General features: G+C 39.5%; 2 pseudogenes; both read left to right on the top strand.

Annotated features, from left to right (window-relative positions):
• Positions 1-23,430, top strand: part of LOC129061086 (ATP synthase subunit gamma, mitochondrial-like) — a 56,902-nt pseudogene that overhangs the window by 14,678 nt on the left and 18,794 nt on the right.
• LOC129061111 (uncharacterized) lies at positions 15,079-15,228 on the top strand (annotated as a pseudogene).

Genomic DNA, 23,430 nt, shown 5'->3' with positions numbered 1-23,430 from the left:
TTCTGTCTTGTAATTGTTCATATCGAATAAGGTTTCTGACACATCCATACTTACAGCATGTTGTGCAAGAGGGTTAGGGTTAGGGTTAACGTTAGGTTTAGGGTTAGGGTTAGGCTTGAGGATAAATACATATCCACTCACCCACCTTCCACTCAGTCATACTCAGTTTGCCACTTCACAGATGAGGAAAACCAGGGCCCAAGAAGGTCAGATGAGTTGCCCAAGGTCACACAGTGAGTTAGAGCCAACCAGAATTAAAATTGAGAATCAGAACTGTTTCTCCTCTAGAATACACCCTCACTGTTCATCAGCAGCTTCAAGGCATTTTTTTCAGAAGTGAGTAGACTATGAATTATAAATAAATCTATAGTACTCCACACCAAATCCCCCAAAGGTAACCCAGTACAGGACGCCTCTGCTTTTAAGATGCAATTAAAATGCAGAACGTTCCTTGAAACAGATGTTATGGAGCTGATCATCCTTGGGCAGACCAGGCAAGCCTCTGTCAAACGTGGGTAGCATGGGCAGAAACTGTCACAGAAACCAGACTGTATGTAGAATGAAGGGACCGAGAAGGCAGGAAGTAAAGCTTAGTAGGAGTCCATTAAGATATATAAAATAAAGAAAGAAAAAAAATGCAGCAGGCTCAGAAGTAGGCACTGCCTCTGCATATAAATGGAGGCCATTAATCTTTGAAATAGGCAGATCAGAAATCCTTAGTCCTCCAAGTTCGGTTTCAATTTATTTGAATTCAGCTTAACAAACAGTTACTGCAACATCTGGTACACGCCAGGTCGGAGGTTAGACATAGAATCACTTACAGTGGTGGCCCTAAGAGCCATGGCCCCTGACCTCCAGGAGGCTATAGTTTTATGGGAAAGACAGATCAGAAAGAGGATATTTCAGCCAATGTCAAAGTGCTGTGTTCTGGATGCTCTAGAAGCATCAAGAAGGAATATTTCTTCTGCATTCATTTCACACTGCTTCCATGAACTAACAGCCCAGCAGTTTCAGTGGGAATGACCCCAGCCCCAGCTCTAAGAAGGCACCCTGTAGGCCTAAGCTAATCAGTGTTTGAGATTTCTGGAGCCCCAATGATTGGTTCTAGGTAGGCACATAACCTAAGCTTGTCCTATTAGAGTGGAGCTCACATTTTTGTCAGTGGTTGGGGGAAGAAAGGTTCCTTATTCTGTGCAGTGTAGAGTGTAGATGTGAAACTGCCACAGATATTTCATGACAGCAAGCAGGGCTGAGTGGGAAGCTTCCTGAATTGAGGTCCAGGATCAAAGCTGGGGAGAAAGAGAATGAGGACGCCATCCCCTGAAAAAATTATAAAGAGAAGAGGAAACTCCTCGGGTCTCATTAAAAAGCCACTAAACTAGTTCTCCTTGTACTTCAAGTCAAGTGAGGAGGACACCTGAGGACCCCTCATAGAAACTGGGAGTCTCTTCAATTGGGACAGCTGGTCTACACCTCACTCTGTGGCTGGATGCACATCATACTACAGAAACCCACATACCCTGCTTAGGATCCCTGTTGGCCAGGTTATGTGGTGGGAGGAAGTTCCTGGGTGACATCAGCAATCATCCCAGGAAATGAACATAGTGACACAGCCTTCTTGTCTGGAGAGTTCTCAGGCTGAATGTCCAGTCGGGTAAGTAGAGAATTGGTATGGTGTGCCCAGAAACAAGACGGTAGCATGCACATCCCATCCCATTCTCTCAAGGCCATTGGATGTCATGAAAGAAGCCACGGAAGTTTCTGTGACTACACATGAATGTCAGAGATTCAAAAGGGAGACAGAAACCATGAGGCTGTGCAAGCAGCTGTCATCAGCCAAGGCCACACACCTGGAGAAGATTGGAGTGTAGACCATTGAATGAAAATAAGACACAACTGCCCTCTCTAGGGGTTCTGCATCACTGCAGGGGTGGGATAAAGGTGAACAGCATCCCAAGAAAACTTTCTCAGCATCAACACACATCACCCAGACCCAAAGGAAGACTAGAAACAACTCTGACCAATGGCAGCAGCTAGTAATGACCACTGTGCTACTTTTCCCAGCTCCTCCTCCCAATGGTAAACACAGAAGTATTCCAGAACCTAAAGAGGGAGGGAAGAGAGGTGAGTGAGCAGCCTGTGCCCTTATTCTGTCACTAACTAGTGATATAAAATGGGGATAATGATATTTAACTTAATGATTGTTATAATGCCTATGGATGCTGTTTTAGTCTCTTCGAGTGGTTATAACAAAATACCACATATTTGGTGGCTTATAAACAACAAAAATGTATGTCTCACAGGTCTGTAGCTGAAAGTCTGAGGTCACAATGCCAGCTTTGGGTGAGATCCCTTTTCTGAGCCAGAGTCTTCTAATTGCACCCATACTTTACAAAGAGGCAAGGGATCTCTCTGGGGTCTTTTTTAAGGTCACTAATCCCATTCACGAGGGCTCCACCCTCATGATCTAATTACCTCCCAAATGCCCCACCTCCTGATACCATCACTTTGGGCATTAGGTTTGCAACGTATGAATTTGGGGTGGGGGGATGCAAGCATTCACACCGTAGTATGTGCCTTCAAAAAACATTTAACATAGTTCAAGGAACACTGTAAATGGGGTTTAGTGAACTGGGTAAAATACTGTTGAGTATGAGTGAAGCAGATTATGTTTTTCCAAAATGACTATAGTCATATTTTCACATGCTCTTCTAGAAACTTGCCACACTCCATCAAGCGATGGAGTCTGCCTCCCTCTTGAACCTGGGCAAGGCTTTGTGATTACCTGATAGGATATAGTGGAAGAGAATGTATCTTATTTTCAAAGCTAGATTAGAAAAGACAATGTGGCTTCTACCCAGACCTCTCTTTCTCAGAACCTCTGCTTTTGGATCCCAGTCACCACATTGTGAGAAAGCCCAGGCCACATGCAGAGACCATTGTAGGTGCTCAGGCCAACAATACCAAATAAAGTCTCAGCTGTCAGTCATCACCAACCACCAGAAATGAAACTGAACAAAACTTTACATGATTCTACCCCTGGCCTTCAAGTCAACCTAGCTAATGCCAAGAGGAGCAGAAATGAGCTATGCCCACTGAGCCCAGTTCAAATTGTGTATTTGTGAGCAAAATAACTGCCATTGTTTGAAGCCTCTTCATTTAGGGGTAATTTGTTACACAGCCTTATGACTGAAATAATGAGGTTGGTAAGTAGACACGAGCTAGATGGTATGCAGGGATATCCAACCTCTTGGTGTCTCTGGGTCACATTGGAAGAAGAAGAGTTGTCTTGGGCCACACATTAAATACACAAACACTAACGAAGGCTGATAAGCAAAAGAAAAGTTTTAAGTAAATTTACGATTTACTTAAATTAATAAGTAAATTTTATTACTTATTAAAAGTAATAAGGTGGCCCATGGGGCCATGGGTTGGACGCTCCTGGTAGAGCCTTGAAACCATAGAAAATGTTTGGATTTAATCTTAAATATATTGAGAAGCCTTTGGTGTGATCTAGTCCAGTTAAGTTTTGATATGACTCTTACCACGATGAGGAGAGTATAGGTGGGGAGACTGGTTGAAAGGTTATTGTGGTATACAGTTCGGGTGAGATATATCAGAGGCTTAGAATTGGGTGGTAGTCATGGAGATGACAAGACATTGACAGGTTTGCAATATTCTCCACTTTTCAGCCAGAGTTAACATTCCAAAAGTCAAGTGTGATATCATCATTGTTAAAAAGGCTTTCCAGGCTGTTAACAGTAAAACAAGAAACAAGTGTTGGCAAGGATGTAGAGAAAATGGAACCCTTGCATAGTAGTTGGTGGGAATGTAAATTGGTACAACCACTCTGAAAAACAGTATAGAGGTTCTTCAAAAAATTAAAAACAGAACTACCATATGACTCAGTGATTCCACGTCTGAGTATTTATCTGAAGAAAATAAAAACACTAACTCAAAAAGATATCTGCACCCCAACCCTGTTCATTGCTGCATTATTCACAATAGCCAAGATATAGAAATAACTCAAGTGTCCATGAGCAGATGAATGGATAAATGAAATGTCTCTCACATACACACACACACACACACACACACACACACACACACACACAGACATGCGCGTGCGCACACACACAAGATTGCAGAGGGGTGACCAAAAAAACAAAACAAAACAAAAAACAGAATTATATTCTAGAGGGCTGGCCCCAACTAGGTGAGTGTTGTAGGAACCCATCTGTATCAGTGCACCAGCTGGCATTGTTGTGAGAGACTGCCTTTAGCTTCAGTGAATTTTTTTTTTTGAAGACTCTTTCAATGAGTTTGCTCATTTCATGATGGGTGATTTATAGATGCACCTGCCCACACCACACTGAGTGTTCAGCAGTTTTTGACAAAAATGGCATGAGTCCCATGCCCCACCCTCCCTATTCACCCAATCTCTCCCTGAGCACCTTTTGTTTACCAAATGAAAGAAGGTCTCAAAGGAAAACATTTTGCTAATGTGGAAGAAGCAAAACAAAAAATGGCAGAAACACTAAAAGATATCAAACTGATGAATTCAAAAACTGTTCTGAGCAGTGGAAAAAAATTCTCTAAAGGTGTATTGCATCAAATGGAGAGCCCTTTGAAGGTGACTAAAATATAAACATGTCAGAATAAATATACATGTTTTTTTTAAGTAAATTCCAGTTTTTTTGTGTCCCCCTTGTATTATTTAGCCATTAAAAAAAAATGAAATGTCATTTGTAACAACATGGATGGATCTTGAGGGTATTATGCTAAGTGAAATAAATCAGACAGAGAAAGATAAATGCTGTATGGTCCCTCTTATATGTGGAATCTAAAAACAAAAATTTAAATATAGACAAAAACCCAAGCTAAAAATAGGACAGATTGGTGGTTGCTGGGGGCCGAGAGTTGGGGGGGAGCGAAATGAGTGAAGGAGCTCAAAAGTTACAGACTTCCTCTATAAAATAAATGTCATAGAGATGAAATATACAACATGGTAACTATAGTTAATAATACTGTATGGCATATTTTAAAATTACTAAGAGAGTCAACCTTGAAAGTTTTCATCACAAGACTATATACAGTAGCAGATGTTAACTAGACTTATTGTGGTGATCATTTCACAATGTATACAACTATCAAATTATTATGTTGTACGCCTAAAACTAATATAATGTATATCAATTATACCTCAATAAAAAAAATTCCTTTCCATAGATTTTAGATAGTAGCTGTAAGGTGTTTGGCATATAGAAGACTAATGAATGCAAGTCCTACAAAGGAGGGGGTGGGAGGAAGTTTCCAGGGAGAGTGTACAGTGTGAATGAAAGTCCGGCAGCCTTAGTCCTGGAAGGCTGGAAACAAGGTCAGAGCAAACAGGCCTCTGCAAAGACTGCCTCCATCTCTGTAAATGTTGAATGATGCCTCTGACTGATTGGCTCCTGTAATGGGCCTGGCTCCTGAAAGTCCGGGTGAGGTAGCTGGAAGCACCTCAGGGATCCTGCGGGGGAAGGCGCTGTGTCAGCCTTCACTTTTATAGGATGCATATATAACACGGTTCCTGTCGTAGATAGTAACACTGTTTTCCTTTCTGTGGCTTGATTTTATCTTTGCCTTATGCTCACAAAAAAAAAAAAAAAAGAAAGAAAGAAAAGAATAGAAAGAAAAATAAATAAAAAGCAGTGAGAACCTGCAGGAGAGACAAGAATGCGGTCAAGGGGAGGAGGAGGAATCAGAAGTGAAGGAGAAAATCAGTGGCAACCTGGCTTACTCTGCAGGCGTATGACCTTGGACAAGTAGATTTAAAAGCTGCCTGAGCCTCGATCTCCTTACCTACACAATAGACAAAGTAATTCCCAGTACAAAGACTCATTGTGAGACTCAAGAACAACTTGTACAGGCCCTGACTGGGTTCCTTCATTGGTTAGAGCATCATCCCAATACCCTAGAGTTGCAAGTTTGATCCCTGGTCAGGGCACATACAAGAAGCAGCCAATGAATGAATGCATAAATAAGTGGAACAGCAAATCGATGTTGATCTCTCTCTCTCTCTCTCTCTCTCTCTCTCGCTGTCCACCCCTCTTAAAATCAATAAAAATTTGAAATAAAAAGAAAAGCAAGTACAGTTGTGTGAGTTGTTCATTGCACAAGGGAGCACAGTGGAAGGAACAATCAGAAACTTAAATCCAGCTCACTTTCCACTCCCAAGTCATACCCTCTAAGCATGACTGTATTTTCCTATCTGAGATAGTAGGCACATTTTCTCATCTGTTTTAGGGATCCATATAAACTAGCAGTGACCAGATTATAATTGCATAAAATAGATGAAAATTACATAAATAATGATTACATTAAAATTATTCAAAATAATAAATGAGAATCGTTTAGCTCCATCACCTGTACATTGCAAGAGTTTGTTAAATGGAGCTATTACTTTTAAGGACAAGTAGGAAAAAAATGGTCCTTCAGGATAATAAGCAATGACACGTACAGAAAATTGACAAGAAAAGTAATTAAAATTCCTAATAACCATAAAGAAATAGACAACCTCATAAGTAATCAAAGAATATTAAATTAAACCCAGAAAACTATCTTGCACTAAAAGTATCAAACTTTCCTTAAAACTGTTAATGATATCAGAATTATGAGATGGGCTCTCTTTATATCATCTGGAGAACAGAGTGAGTTGTTAGCGCCTTTCTGGAGAAATCTGACAATATGTATCAGGAGCTTGAAAACTACCTATACCTTCATGCCTTGGTAATTTCCCTTGTTTAAATTTAGGCAAAACATAAAAATTACAGTTGAGATGCAATTAAAGATTTATGTTTGAGAAAACCTGTTGCAGCTTTATTTGTAATGGCCAAAGATTAAAAACAACCAAGATGTCCAACAGTGAGGGATAGGTTGCTCACAAATGGCTCATGAGTTTAATTGAAATAAGAGGTGGAAATGAGTATCCTCCATCATTTCCTTTGACTCTTTTTGATTAGTTTACTCCACCACTTTAACTTTCTGGTTACATTTTTGTTCCTCTTATAGAAAGTACGAATGGTGTCTTGGGTCAGGCTTCCCAATGGCAGAGCCTGAGCCAATGTGTCACATGCTTTAGAAAGACAGTGCTCCCAGGAGAAAGGGAGTGAAGGAAGCAGGGTGGGGCCAAACTTGAGCAAGAACATGGTCTCAGCTGGAGATCTGGGGCATGAGGTGCACCATGGAGTTAATCCCTGCTGAAGGTGAGGGTCTGCTGTTCTATACCTCCATGTCAGACTGTCATGGGATGCAGGATGGGTGCATGGAAGTATAAAGTCCCAGTGGAAGTCCCTCCCATTCCATTTGGGACAATTCTCTGGAGCAGAAGCAGCTGTGAGCCATCAGCAGCCAACCCTGACAACTAGCCTGGTAAAGGGGACCTGGGTCAGGGAGCAACAGTGCCCACCCACCTGGGGCCAGGTTGTATGTATGGCCTCAGGCCTCTGCCTATAAGAGATGACAAGAACTTATGCAACATGGTAATTATCAAATCACCTCAGTCGCCTGTGGAACTCTGCCTGCCACATACCTGTGTTGTCTTTGAATAATTAGGTATCTTGCTCATTAAACTTTATGTCATGGGGAAAGAGTTCCAGCAATTCGCTTCGGTGAAATGCGAGTTTATGGACATTATCCACAGCCTGGAACATGATATTTTAATTATATATTCTATATACGAATATGTTGCAAAACTTCTCTGTAATAGAAAGCCTATTGAAGTGCAAGCAATTGAAAATGCAAGTGGTGCCACTTTAAAGTTAGGGAAGGTGACAACTTTTAAACAAATTGGTCAATTTACAAAGACCAAAAACAATAGGACATGGAGAAAGGTTGAGCGTTCTGCATCAATTTCTGGGATTATGAGCAAAAAGATCTGTCTCCCCAAGAAGCCCAGAAGCCACCCAGGAAGGCTCCCTGAGGACGAACACAAGTCATACTAATGCACCAGCCTCCTACCACTGCCTAGTGAGAGGGCGGTATGGGAGGTACTGAGAAAAACTGAGGGTCCCAGGATGTCCTCTGGTTGGTGATGCAGGAGAGGGGCTGCTAGAGCCAAAGGGCAGCTTGCTGGCAGCTGGCAAGGCCAACCAGCTTCATTGCATTAGTATCAGCCAGGACTGCACACCCCAATTCACAGTTACATGCATGGCCAAGGATAATTCCCTTCCCATGCAAAGAGAAGGAGTAAACAATTGGAGTGAGCCCTGCTCAGCCTTATCTAGGTTCTTCCTTGCCAGCCCCAGAGCTGATCCACTAACAAGTACCCAGTTTATGCTCTTGTTGGATGTGCTTGAATTATAATCTGCAATTCTTCCATTCAGATAAGGCCAGCTCAGTCACTCTCTCTCTCTCTGTCTCTTTCTCTCTCCCTCTCCCTCTTTCTTTCTCTGCTTGCCCCCAACTCCCTCCCTCTCCAGCTCCTTTTCCTAGCTGCCTGTCTAGGTACAAACCCAACCTTCCATAAAGGAGAACAGGTTTCTCACGGATTCTCTCACTGACCAAGTCTGGAGTCCTTGAGCAGTGAGGTAGGAAATACATGTAAAAATTCTACACATGTCTACTGACCACCTACTATGCTCAAGGCCCTAAGTCAGGCCCAAAAAGCACATGGATGAGTTAGACATGAACTCTCAGGGCGTCCCCATCTAGTGAAGACAAAGATATTGAAAGAACTAGTGCAGCCTTTTGAATGTCAGGTGTGTTCGAATAATAAACTTTTCTTCCATAACTCAAGGTTACGTTATTTCTAGCCTTCATTCTGCCCCCGTGACAGAAACATAATTGACCCGGGGTTTGTTCCCTACAGTGTTTCCCTGCAGCTGTGCCTAATTTCCAGGAGGTTAACATACAGTGAAGGAAAGGAAACAGGGGACCTTTGGTAACCATCTAATCAAAGTGGCTGGCGTAACATGTCTCTGCCTGTCTGGTCCATGATCTTTGGTCAATTTGGGTGGCAGTGGGGCCTGAGGCCATTTTTAAGAGATAACTGTGACATAAGGGGGAAGGTGGGGGTGGAGACCATAGGCAAGAAGGTGAATTCGCAGGGTATTTTAATTGTCCAGGGAAGCAATGATGAATTCGGTCTGGATTGGGTAGTGATAGCGGAAGTAGAGGGAGGAAGAGAACAGACAGGAATTTCTAGGCAGAGTCTGTGGGATTTGTGACTGATGAGATGCCAGGTAAGGAAGAGGATGGCATGGAGGATGACTCCTAGGTTTTGGCCTTGAGTGACTATGTGGATGGTGGTACCACTTTCATCGGCAGGCTGCATGTGGAGCAGGGCTCTGGCCTGGCCAATGCAGAGCACTGGAGACTCTCTCATATGCTGGGAGCTGACTCAGTGCAGGTGCCCAATAGAGTTCCGAGCAGGAGGTCACAGACATGGGCATCCCTCAGAACCCAGGTGATAGCTAGTTCTTCTCATGTGCATGGGGTCAGGGTCACCCGGCACCACTCAGAGCCCAAGGAGCAAGAGAGCAGAAGACAAGCCTACAGAGCATCCGCATGCAAGGGATGGACAGTGGAAGTGAGAGTGATGAGGAGATAGGAATGGGTGAGCACAGAGGCTATCAGATGCAGGACAGGGACCGAGTTTCCACCAGGGTGTCTTCCAGAAGGATCAGTTGCTGCAGTGGGGCTAAGTGGAATGGTAACAGGAGAGAAGACTTTAGATCAGGCGCACCGCCCTGTCCCCCCCACCCCCCCACCCCCGCCGCCGCTGTGTTAAAGCCCACTACCATCACAAGCTGTTAAGGAGCCAGTGAAAAGCAGCTAATATATATTTTTATTTTGATTACATTTTACCATTTGAAAGGTGCTAAGGAGCAGCAAGAAAAAAAGAACCAAATTACCTTGTTAGGTCAAAATGGGGTCCTCATCTTAAAAGTTAGTTGCCTCTTACACAGGGATGAATGGTATGTACACATGTAATGTCACACAATTCATTAGGATCTCTTCATTTCTAGTCCTTAAAGGGTGAGTGCCAAGAACTGGCAGGGCAACCTTCCCCAGAAGGAGGCTTCCTGATAGCATGTAGGTTACTAAATGCCATATTTACTTAGGAATTGCACATTCTTTGGTCTTTGGGCAAAGAAGGGCATCCCCAGCAGGACCACCTTATTGAGAAAGAGCCACTTTGTATGATTTCAAAAAAAAGCTAATACCCTCAACCCTGAAAAACCTCTCTGCCATGGAATTTTAAACTCCCATGCCTTAAAAATGTTCCTGAAAACCCCGATTACAACAGATAAAAGACTAAAAACTTAAAGAGAATTAAATCCCCACTTCTTGCAGTGGTTTACTATCGTACCCTCCTCACCCTCATCTTCCTCATTTGGATGAGTCCCTCACACTGGCCCTCTTGCAGTTCCACAAACATCCCAACTTGTTCTTACCTCCAGCCCTTTGCATAGGCTTTCCCCTTGCGTAGAATGCTCTTAGAGGATTCAGCGTACATGCTTCTTCCCCAAAAGCTGAGGAGAAATGAATGGAAAGCAGCTAGTTGTGGAGAAGCAATTGAGGGAATTAAATCTGATTTGTCTGAGTTAAGAGTGAACACATGTCAGAAGATTCCATCTGACCAGGCTTGGCAGAGACAAGTATGGTTTGATGGGTTGCCTGGAGGCATGAGCGTGGAACTGATGACCTCCCAAAATCCTCTGCAGAACAATCTAGAATTACAACATGACCAAGCCTGCCAGTTATGAGATGGCAGAGTAAAGAAGTTTCTGACCTTCTTTTTCTCTTGGAGAACACCCTAAACAACAAGGAAAATGAGAGACAGAACACAAACTGCATGTCTGATGGAAGTAGGGAGCATCTGTAAAGCTGAACCACGAGGAAGAATTGCCAAAGGCGGAGAAAATTAAATAGAGCTATGGAAGATGCTGAAAACAAAAAGTACACACTGAACCCTGAGGGACAAAATTAGCAATACTTTCGTTGGATCAGGAATGGAGTATGTGAGCTGACTGAGGAACTTCCCTGGATTCCACAGAATGACAGAAGAAACGGCGCAAAATACACTAAAGTGAAAATTATATGGCTAACATTCTCCAATTACAATGCATTTAAACTGGAAATGAATGACATAATCTTTGAAAACACTGCATGTCTGAATCTGTGGGCTATAGCTAAATGTTCTCAGAGAAAAATTCATAATCTTACATACTTACATCATAGAAAATAAAAACAGAAATCAAAGAATTGTATAGTAAGAAAATAGAAACGCTATATAAAGAAACATATAGATAAGAAAAAGAGGCCCTAGCTGGTGTGGCTCAGTGGATTGAGCACCAGCCTGTGAACCAAAGGGTCACCAGTTTGATTCCCAGTGTAGGGCACATGCCTGGGTTGCAGGCCATGTCCCCAGCAGGGGGTGTGTGAAATGCAACCACACATTGACATTTCTCTCCCTCTCTTCCTCTCTTCCCCTCTCTAAAAATAAATAAATAAAATCTTTTTTAAAAACATTTAAAAAAATACATTTCTAGAAAAAGAGGCAAATTAAGAGGCATTTGTTTTGAGAGAGCGGAAAAAAACAATAAAATGAGAATCCATAAACTAAACTAAGAGATAAAAGTATAAAGCATAAAAAAATGGAAATGGAAAAATTTACAAATATATAGAATACATATATTTTTAACTGAATTTATTGGGGTGGCATTGGTCAACAATATTATACAGGTTTCAGGTATTCAATTCTATAATATATTGTCTGTACATTGCATTGTGTGTTCACTGCCCCAAGTCAACTTTTATTCTATCACCATTTATCCCGCTTTTACCCCCTTCTGCCTCTCTCCACCCTCTTCACTCTGGTAATCACCTTACTGTTGTCTGTGTCCATGTGCCTTTTTTTCTTTGCTTTATCCCTTCACCCTTCATACCCAGCCTGCAACCCCCTCCCCTCTGACAGCTGTCAGCCTGTTCTGTATATCCATAAGTCTGTCTCCACTTTGTTAGTTTATTTTGTTCATTAGATTCCACATGTGTCTTGCAACATTGGTACTTGTCTTTCTCTGACTGACTTATTTCACTTAGCCTAATACCCTCTAGGGTATTTTTTGCATCCATGCTTTTGCAATAGGTAAGATTTCCTTCTCTTTTACAGATGAGTAGTATTCCATTGGGTAAATGTACCACAGATTTTTTTATCCATTCATCTACTGATGGGCACTTGGGCTACTTCCAAATCTTGGCTATTGTAAATAACACTGAAATTAAATAGGGATGCATATATTCTTTCAAAATAGTGTTTTGGATTTCTTTGGATATATGCTCAGAAGTAGAATCTCTGGGTCGTAAAGCAGTTTCATTTTTAATATTTTGAGGTATTTCCATACTGCTTTCCATAGTGGCTGCACCAGTTTGCATTTCCACCAACAGAGCAGGAGGGCTCCCTTTTCTCCATATCCTCATCAGCGCTTGTTTGTTGATTTATTGATGGAAGCCATTCTGACATGTGTGAGGTGGTATCTTTTGTGGTTTTAATTTGCATCTCTCTGATTATTAGTGATATTGTCTATTGGTCATCTGTATGTCCTCTTTGGAGAAGTGTCTATTCAGGTCTTTTGCCTATTTTTGATTGGATTGTTTGGTCTTTTTCTTTTTTCTTTTTTTTGGTGTTATATTTTATAAGTTCTTCATAAATTTTAGATATTAACCCCTTATCAGATATGTGGGCAGATGTGTCCTCCCATTCAATATGTCATCTTTTCATTTTGTTGATGGTTTCTTTTGCTCTGCAAAAACTTTTTAGTTTGGTGAAGTCTCATCTGAGACTATTTTGATCAATACTATTCAAATAACTTGAAAACCTGAAGAAAGAGTTACTGAACAAAAAACAGAGGTTCAGCTGCCTGCCACCTCAAAAGCCAAACTCCTGAGGCAGGTGTTCATGCAAAAGGAAAGGAGGTTTTATTCAGGTGCTACACAATCTGGGAGAATGATGGACTCCTGCCACAAAGAACATCTCAATCTTCCTGCTCATGCCCAAAATTCTCATAAGGATAGGGAAGGGAGGGCTATTTTCACTATCCAATTATCTTTCTAGCTTTCTTTGTGCTTGGGCCCTATCCATTTATATTTCCAGCTTTTGGCGTGTGGACCGTATCCACTGATATTTCTAGCTTTTGACATGCTCAGTGTTAAGAACTTCCCCTGCCGCCATCTTGGCCAAAGAGGGAGAGTCCCTGGTATTAAACTGACTGGCTATGGTAACAAACACATTGTTCAATGAAACATAAATTACTAAAAAGCTAAACCTCAAAGAGATGGAAAATTTAAATGAACCAATTACTGCTGAGGAGAGGAGAGATAAATCGAAAAAAACTGTCAAATAGCTACCATCACAAAAACACCAAGTCCAGTTGGTTTTATGAACAAAGCCTACCAAAAATTTAAGGAATAACAAAGCCAATGTTATTTAAATCATTTGTAGATATTATAAAAAGAAAAAAAGATTCCAAATTTTTTAATGAAATCACCGCAACATTGGTATGCAAACACAACAAAGATCACACACAAAAAGGAAAAATGAAGACTGATCTCATTTTTGACTTTTGACAAAAATACCTAACATAAAATATTAGTGAATAGAATTCAGCAATCAGAGAACTACTATAATTAATTGGAATTCATGCCAAAAGGAAATAGACAACTTTTTATTATAAAACATATAAATACAATTAAATATATATATCTACTAAATTGAAAATCATAAAGTATCCATATAGATGCTGAAAAATGACCAGATAGGATTCACGTCCATTCTTGATTTTAGTTCAAGTGACCAATCATCTTAATTTGTCTGGGAATAGGAATTTCCCAGGATGCTTGATTTTCAATGATAAAGCAGGGAAATTCCCAGGAAAAAGGAACAAGTTGGTTATGGTGCTTTCCATAGAAATAGATGAATACTTCCTTTTTAATTGAGATAATGATAGATGTGTCTATGGATAGACATACATCACAATTCAGAAGGCGACATCAGAGAAACACTATAAATATTATCAATAAAGTTGGTAACAGGTCAATGATATCCACTGATAGCACATTATTTAACATTCTTATGGAGGTAGTAGGCAATGAAATTATCTAAGACAATAAAATTAAAAGTATAAAAAATTAGAAAGAAGGAAATAAAATTACCGTTACCTGCAGATAATATGATTGTATACATAGAAAGCCTAAGAGAATCATAACTCTTATGCCATAATGATTTCAATGAAAAACAGGAAAGATGATTAAGTGTATAATAATAACACTATAGACAGAATTCCCGTATAAAAACAGCAAGCTGTTAGAAAATATTGTGGAAGAAAAGATACCTATTGCAAGAGAAGCAAATATAAACTAGGAATAAATTTGGATAGAATGGATTCAAATTAATGAGAAATATGCAAGATAAATGAAGAAACTTAGGTAAAAAAAGTTGAAGAAATGAATATGCATACTCTGTCCTTATATGGGAAGACTGTCAATTCTCCCAAAAGTAATTTATATATGTAATGTAATGTGATAAGAATAAAAATACCAACTGAACATTTTTCTTAGAACTAGACAAAATAAATTTCGAAATGTCTCTTGAGAAGCTGGAGACTAGGCCTTCACATAGCACAACATAGCAAAGCTTCCAAAAAATAGTAATTCATCTCTCCCCATAGCTACCCATTACAGTGCCTGCTTCTCTTCCTTTTCCTTTTTCTCTCTCTTTCTCTCTCTTCCTCTCCCCACTTCTCCCTACCCCAACCCTTGCTGGTTTCTTCATCTCAGGCTATCCCTCTTAGTCTCATCCTTTTCCACTTAAAGTAATTTGGCCTGCTTTCAATTTCATTCCTCTTTTCCAGCATTCCCCCTGATAATGAGAGAAAAAGAAGTAACTGCAAGTCAAATGTTTATATCCTTTCAGCAGCAAGTAGAAACCCTGACTCAAACTGAATTAAGTCATTAGAAAATTTATTATAACTATATATTTATAACTATATAACTATATATCTTTTATATAATTATATAGTCCAGAAGTAGGATGAGTTCCAAATTTCATTGAATCAGAGGTCCAACTATGTCATCAAGAATACAAGTGGTTTGTGTTAATTAAACTTTGGAACATTGAGACACAGGCCAGGGGAGGTGACTGGAATGAAAGCATTGCTCTAACCATTTATCTCCCAGTCTACAAAAATGAAAAAAAAATACAAGTATTTTTTGTCTCTTTACCAACATTGAGGTTGGCATCATTTCTTGGGCTAGTGAAAAGATGGCTACCTTCTCTCCTTGTAGCTCTTTAAGGATCAGTGAAATTGTTCCTGGAGGCCCTACAGCATACTTACCTTCACACTTCACTGTCCATAACTGTCCCTTCCTGGATCAACAATGGGTGAGGAGAAAGAAATTACCAATGTTGACCCAGTAGGGATGGTGGATGTCCAACTGCAATGTCCACCACAATGTGCAACCCACAATAATAGTCTGCTTCAAGTTATTTCCCTTCTGTATGCCTCAGCTTCCTTATCTATAGTGCTGGGTGGTTTCCAAGTTGCATTTTGACTCTCACATTCAATGACTCACAAGTGTTTGAGAGAAACAATATGAAATAAAAAATAACATAATCTCTCTGACCTTCAAAGTTATCTTCTGAAAATGGGATAATAATACCAAACTCATAGAGTTTTTAACAGGATTGATTGAAGTAATGCAAGAAAGGGTCTTGCTCTATGCCTATCAGATTTTTGTCACTCAACAAATGACATAATGATGATGATGATTTTATTTGTTATGCAAAGAAAATGCTGATATTCCTAAGAAAACTTAAAAACTAATATAGGAGGATCAAGAAGTTGCTTTTTCAAAGAAAACAAATTAATTCTCTCTGAGTTTTGTTTGGTTTGGTTTGGTTTTGGGTAGCCCTTTAAACTTAGTTCCTTAAAATCATCCTTTGAACTGAAAATAGTTTCATCATTTTAAGATATATTTCCAGAGAAGAAATTACACTAGGATTACTATGCCCTTATCACCATTAACTGTTATTTACAAACCAAAAAGAAAACATATCATTTAAATTCTAGATTCTGACTGTATAATTTATCTTTCTATGGGCACAGGCATGTTTCCTTATTGTTCAGTTCTACTCTGCCTGCATTTCACAAATCACTGGTGCCTAAAATTACTAATTTAAATAAATGATTTTCAACTTTGTCATTATGCCATTTTGGGGCTCGGATGCAATGGCTAATGATTCAAATAAGCAAAAGAGTTCACTCTACTTACTGTATTCTCTAAGAAAAAGGTCTTTGTACCAATACATTCAAGAAGCAGAGAATGTTTCACTTAAGAGTAGGGAGTAATCACATTTAACTCCTGTGAGGAAATACCTCCATGTTGGGAAGAACTACTCTACGGCTATGTAAGTCCACCCCTTTTGAAAAGGAACTACTACAAATTCAAATGTCAAGTTGTTTCTAATAGACCAGAAACATAATAAATAAACCACTTCATCCATTGGAAGATACTTGACCCATTTAGGCTGTGATAACTTCAGTGATTTTGAAAGCAAAAAACTAAGTCTCTTCTGATAGAGGATTCTATTATCACCTTAGCTCAACTGCAGTTGGCTTAAATAATTCAGTTCAGACTTTCATGATCAGTACCATGTAGATGGGGCAGACCCTAATTGTGAGAAGGATTAGAAAAAAGATATTTGCTGAAGTCTGTGGTTATAAACATAGCATCTCCAAAAGACTGGCCAAGTCCTCTGTCTACAGTGAGAACTGAAGTGAGCAAACTTTCCTGTCCTTGTGCTAAACAGTACTGGGACTAAACATTCCTTCTTTTTGCTTGGGTACTTAATTGAAAAATACTTACGCACAAATATCATTTTTCTCCTCAGTGCTAAACAATACTGGGACCAGCACCCACCTCCCCCCCCACAAAAAAAAATAGCTACTTGATCCAGAAAATACTTGCACCCAGGAGATAAGACTGTGAAACAATGAAACTAACAGCGTATGCATCAAACACATGACTCAAGATCCTCACCTTCATATTATATAAAATATATCATAAACTCTGCCTAATACCCAGGTCTCTGTCATTCCTAAACCCAGGTCCTAAACCCAACAAGTATCTTCCCTGACCTCCCCTCTAAGCCACTGCTATCACTGTCAAGGTACATCGCTAACTGCAGTAAGTCTAATAAACTTAGCTTTCTTTGACCAACAGACTTTTCTAGTGGTCTCTTGGGGGTATTAACAGTCAACTGTTCTTTCCTACAGAAACGTCTCTCAGAGGATGCCAAAGAGATGGATAAAGCATTTTCAATCCAGCTTCCCAATCAATCCCCATTTCCTGCTCAACTATAATTAATAAATATTTATTGTTTTCTACATACAGAGCTCTACATCAGGGATCGTTTTTCAAAGTGTCAAACATAGAATGCTTCTTTATGGGCCAATGGAAGGCTTGGGAACAGATAAAGGATGGAGAAGCTAGTCAACAGGAGCTGGTGGTATTTGTTGGATTCAGAGGATGGATATCCCTGAGGCCAGAGGAGGGGTGGGGGATGGACAAGCTGCTAGAACTGACAGTTTACACTTTCTCTCCCTCTCAGAGCCTCCCAGGATACTCCTCCTCCTCAGCTCTGCTGCAGATCTGTCTCTTGAAGTCAAAACATGACTGTTCATAATTTGTGAATATACTCAATGAGTTTGCTTCACGTTCAAACTGCAGGAGACAATAAAAGTTTTTGAAGGAAAATCCAATTCAGTATTCAAAAGATAAAAGGGTTAAGAGGGACTTAAAGAGATATTCCTCAGTCCTTTTCTGTTGACATTTAAATTCTACCCCGTCACATGCAGCAGCTATTTATTCATTTGGATGCTTGGTGCCTCAAATGCCAAGGCATCATCAAAGACTTTCCATGTGGCATGAAGAAATTCTTTTAAATATAGTTTCTGTATTTATTCACAGAAAGCAAAGAACAATTAAAAATCTCTACCATTTCACAGGCATGAAATGCAAAATGTCAAAAGCATATCCAGAGACACTTTCAGACTCTCCTCCTCTAAGCAAGTCACTTAAAAAACAAAGCAATTAAATAAAACCAAGCACAGTAGCAGAGTGAAAAAAACCATCCCACACAGTGCTGTTCCTCAAAGTTCCACCCACCATCACCAAGTATCTTTCTCTAGGTACCGTTCTATCATCATCTCGCCGTTGTTGATTTGTACTATTTAGCAGTTAGATTTGGAGGACACTCCTGGGATCTGAATCCTTAACTCAGCTCTGCCACTTACCAATAATGTGAATTTGGACATAACCCCTCTATGCCTCAGTTTCCTCATTCATAATAATGAGGCTACTAATTCTGACCACCTCATAGATTGTGTCTATGTGTTATGCTTAAACAATTATGCTGGAGTAATAAACAATGCCAAAATCTTAACCCGGGAAAATTTTATTTCTTATTCATGCTACATGTCCAACTTGGATCACTAACTTCTTAATACATGTTTATACAATGAATATAAGAATGTGACAAAAGTAAAATGACTTTTAAAGACTCTACCCAGGAGTGATTCATATCAGCTTCACTAACATTTCATTGGTCACGCCAAGTTACATAACCATGTCTACTTTCATAGAGGATGGAGAAATACCTGTCATGCATCATGTCCCTAAAAGAAGAGAAAAACCAGCATTTTTTTAAAAGATTTTATTTATTTATTTTCAGAGAGAGAAGAAGGGAGGGAGAAAGAGAAGGAGAGCAACATCGATGTGAGAGGGAAACACTGATCAGTTGCCTCTCATATACACCCCAACCAGAGACCAAACCCACAACCTGGGCATGTGCACAGACCAGGAATCCAACTGGTGACCTTTCACTTTGCAGGACAATGCCCAAACAACAGAGCCATACCAGCTAGGGCCAGCATATTTATTAATAATCCTGATGGCTATCAAAGCTTTAGAACATAAGTGTTACAATTATTATTGTTGTTGTTGCTACTATTTTTAGCATCAACAACAGCCTCATCGAATGCAGGACTAGAAAAGCCTGGAGTTCTACTGCACCTCATTCACTTATTCATTCAATATTTATATTGATAATTAGTCGATATTTATTGAGAGCTGCTGTATAAAGAATTTGTCTGATCTTTGTCCCAGCTTTCTGGGAGGAAGATTCTAAACCCTTAGAATTTCCCAAGTGATAGGAGAGTCTTTGTTATTCATGGTGGGCCCATGGGACCAAACCTGAGGTGGTATAAGCAGGTGGCACAGGATGGGCTGGTAGTTAGTTTCATGATAGGAGCTGACTATCCTGGAAAGACCAATCATATGCTAAGATTGTTGGGCTCTGAACCACATGATATCAGCCTGAACTCTGGGGAGGGGGAAAGGGCTGGAGAATAAGTTAGCCTCATGGCCAATGTTCAATTAGTCATGCCTATGTAATGAAACCCCAATAAAAACTCTCAGCACTAAAGCTTGGGTAAGATTTCTTGGTTGGTAACTATATACTGATATGCTGTCAGGGTGACATGCTCTGATTCTGCAGAGAGAGGACATACAAGCTCCATGTTTGGGACCCTCTTTGATTTTGCCCTATGGGTCTTTTCTTCAGGATGGTCATGATTTTTGTCCTTTATAATAAATCTGTAATCATAAATATAACACTTTCTTGGGTTCTGTGAGATTATCAAACCTGGGAGATAGTGGGGACCCTCAAATTTGTAGTCAGTTGCGCAGAAGCATGGTTGGCCCGGGAACCCCCAGAGTGGTGACACAGGTGCTGAAGTAAGAGCGGTGTCACTGGGGACTGTGCTAACTTGTGGAGTCTGCATTAACTCCTGGTAGTTAACATCAGAGTTGCATTGAAAGAGCCTAATATATGCCCAGCACTGGCAATGTAGGGGTTAATAAAATAAGCTCAGCTTCTGCTTCCATAGACCCTCTAGTCAAGAGAAAGAAACATACATTAAACAAACAAACAAAGATCTAACAGAAACATTATTGTAAACTGAGTCCTACTACATTCCACAAAAACCCTCTATGAGTAAAGGCTCTTAGCACAAAACAAAATTATCCTGGATAAATATGCTATTGTTAACCCGTCTATCCTTAAGTACCTTCTCTATAACAAATATTATATTCAAAAAAGAAAAAAAAAAAGGCCTTACATTCTAGTAGTAGCTTCAACATTCAGGGAGAAAAAAATCCACTAGCTGAACACTAGCACTACAATCTCCCTCAAAAAAGGCCATATAGCCAAAGTGGTACATCTTATGACATATAGTTGTAATTTGATTTTTATTCCATCTTATTTTGCAATAAGTTGTTCAGAAAACAAGTGTGTGTGTGTGTGTGTGTGTGTGTGTGTGTGTATTGGATAGTCCTAATACTTGCGCACATGTAATAAGAGTTTAAGCCCTGTCCTGGTGAATCAGTTGGTTAGAGCATCATCCTGTACATGGAAAGGTTGCAGGTTCAATCCCCAATCAGGGCATGTGTGGGAGGCAACCAATCAATGTTTCTCTCTCACATTGAGGTTTCTCTCTCTCTCTCTTTCACTTCCTCTCTCTGTAAAAATTAATAAACAAATCCTTAAGTGAGGAAAAAAAAGTTTAAGATCACAGCATATATAATGTTTTATATATCTATCGATCCTAAGATACTATTTTTATATACAGCGTGGGGCAATAGTAGGCTTACAGTTGTGATGACACAAAACACAGTTTATTTTTATATTATTACTAATTAACTATTGCATCATTTTCCATATGAACAACTGTAAACATAATTTTTCCCACCCTGTATACACAGACACAAATATATAATGGATATGAGTTATTCTATGCCATTAAATATTTTTCAAAAGCATTACTTTTGATAGAGGAAACAAATCCCATCGTATCATAAGTTCTAATTTCGTGAGCTATTCCTATTATTGGATAGAAGGCTACTCCCAATTCTTTCACAGTCATAAATAATTCAGCAATAGACATCCCTGAACATAAATCTTTGTCTACACCTTTGATTATTTTCTTAGGATGAAACGCTAGAGAATAAATAATTGGGTCAAGGAAAGAAATATTTTTTAAGCCTTTGGTACTCAGGGCCAAAATGCTCTCCAAAAAGCTTGTATTAATTTTTCCTCCTGCAAGGAGCAAGCGCATTACTTTCTTACTGACACAAGAAAATTTGGCCTATAAACAATTTAACATTGAAACATTAGAGCAATGCTTCTCACTCTGGGCAATTTTGTCCCCAGGAGATACTTGGTTGTCACAACTGGTGGGATAATGCTGATGTCTAGTAGACAGAGACCAGGGATGCTGCTAAACATCCTGCAATGCACCAGGCATCCCCCATAACCAAGAATTATCCATCCCAAAATGCCAATAGCATCCAAGTTGGAAAATTCTGCACTCGAGGTGTGCCCTTTAAAACCAGGACCAAAACAAGATGCTCACTATCACCAGTATCATGTTCATTCTCCTGGAAGTTCTAATCAAGGTATTAAGGATAAAATATAAATAAGATATAAAATTGATGGCAAGAAGGAGACAAAATTATTAATATTTCAGAATACATAATGGCACATGTTAAAATAAAACAGAATTAACTAGGAAAAAAATAATAGCATGAGTACAGAATATAGTTACCCTGCTCTTTCTGCTTCTCGATAAAGAGCTAGCTAGCTGCCAGGTAAACCTGACTATATATCACTCACACGTCTTACATATTTATTGAGTCAAATATTAGGTCCCAGCATTGTTCTAAGCACTAGAGATACAAAAACGAATCAGAGCTTATAAGTTAGTATAAGAAGATCCCCAAAAAGCATGTAAAAAGGTAAATATACAGTATATTTGTTGGTGACAAATTATATGGAAAAAAAATGATAAAGCAAAGTGCAGAAGAAAGAATTCTACACTTTCTTTAGAGGCTCAAAAGGGCAAGATCTTGCAGATGTCTGTCCTATAAGATATTGGCTTTTACTCCAGAGAAATTTAGAAGCCATTGGAGAAATTTATACAGAGCCATCATGCATTTTTATGCAAGGTGGGGCAAATGTAAGTTGTGTGTATGGAAAATGATTAATAAATAACAATATAAGAATAAACTCTGTGTTTCACATATTCACAACTGTAAACCTACTTTTGCCCCACCCTGTACATGTTTTCAAAGGATGCCATAATGGTCAGGGGCGAGGGATGGACGCAGGTAACAAAAACGAGTAACCAGGAACAAATCTAGGCAGGGATTTATAGGCCATTGTAAGGATTTTGAATTTTACTCTGAGGAAGATGGAACAGCCAGAGAATTCTGAACAAAATTAGAATATGGTCAGACTCAAGTTTTAAATGAGCACTCTGGCTATTGTGTAGAAACCACACCATGTAGGCAAAAGCATAAACAATAGAGAAAAATACTCACAGGAAAATTCTAGCTCCTTCCCCCTCCACGTTTGTCCAGCTCATTCTCAGATGGTTTAGATAGACAAGTAAAGAAACATCATTGTTCTTATTTCTCTTGGAAAGCAAATATTAGTGTAAAAAAAAAGGCTTTCAAAAAATTTAGTTGGAAAAGTTCTTGTTTGTTTCAACCTGGAAGTTTCTTTTGCTCATGGGAGAAGAGAGTGGTTTGACCTTGGGACTTGATGGAAGAGTCAATCTCACAAAGTCGGCTGTTGGATTCTAAAGTTCCCCCTAAACATTCTTGAGGATGACTTGTTTGCCTTGCTGACTAAAGGGATCTATACCTGTGTTTTTTCAAAAAAGCAAAAGCTTGGAAGCGCTCCCAGCATCACTGGTTCCTTTTTCATGAATCTTTTTCAACAGCATCAAGCCATGTTCATTAATGTCTGAGCCTGACGGGTCACCTAGAAAAAAGAAATTACCTTCTTCTCTAGACAGACATCTTGACATGATTCAAAATTTTAGGTTTCTGAAATAAGGAAGAAACCAAACTACAAAATGCTTCATCAGTTCTGATTCAAAAAAAAAAAAAAAGGGAGACCCCTGACCAAGCTGAGAATAACATTCCTGAATGATTCTTTTCAAGGACTGAAGATTTTCTTTGGCTTAACGACCAACTTTGAGATACGAAGATCACGGTTAGCCTTTTACTATATTACATATTTTTACTTAGTGCTTATCATCTTTATGAGGACTGTACTGGGTGAGCAGTGAGTGGCAATGGAGTTTTATAGACAGGTAATCTGTTACAACAACCTAGGAACAAAGCACAGTGGGAATATCCACAGGGGCACAGAGCAGATGAAGAAAATACCTGACTCTTAAACTACACACCAGTACAAGGCAAGTATGGGGGGAAGTGCTCTGAGTTCAAGGATAAACCCCAGACTTGGATGGAGGTGGTGAG

The sequence above is a fragment of the Pteronotus mesoamericanus genome, unplaced genomic scaffold (assembly GCF_021234165.1).
Source record: "Pteronotus mesoamericanus isolate MK-2021 breed Mesoamerican mustached bat unplaced genomic scaffold, CSHL_Meso_final scaffold_54, whole genome shotgun sequence".
NCBI classification, from domain to species: Eukaryota; Metazoa; Chordata; class Mammalia; order Chiroptera; family Mormoopidae; genus Pteronotus; species Pteronotus mesoamericanus.
The sequence above is the reverse complement of the archived record's forward strand: the minus strand, read 5'-3'. Positions and strand labels throughout refer to the sequence as shown.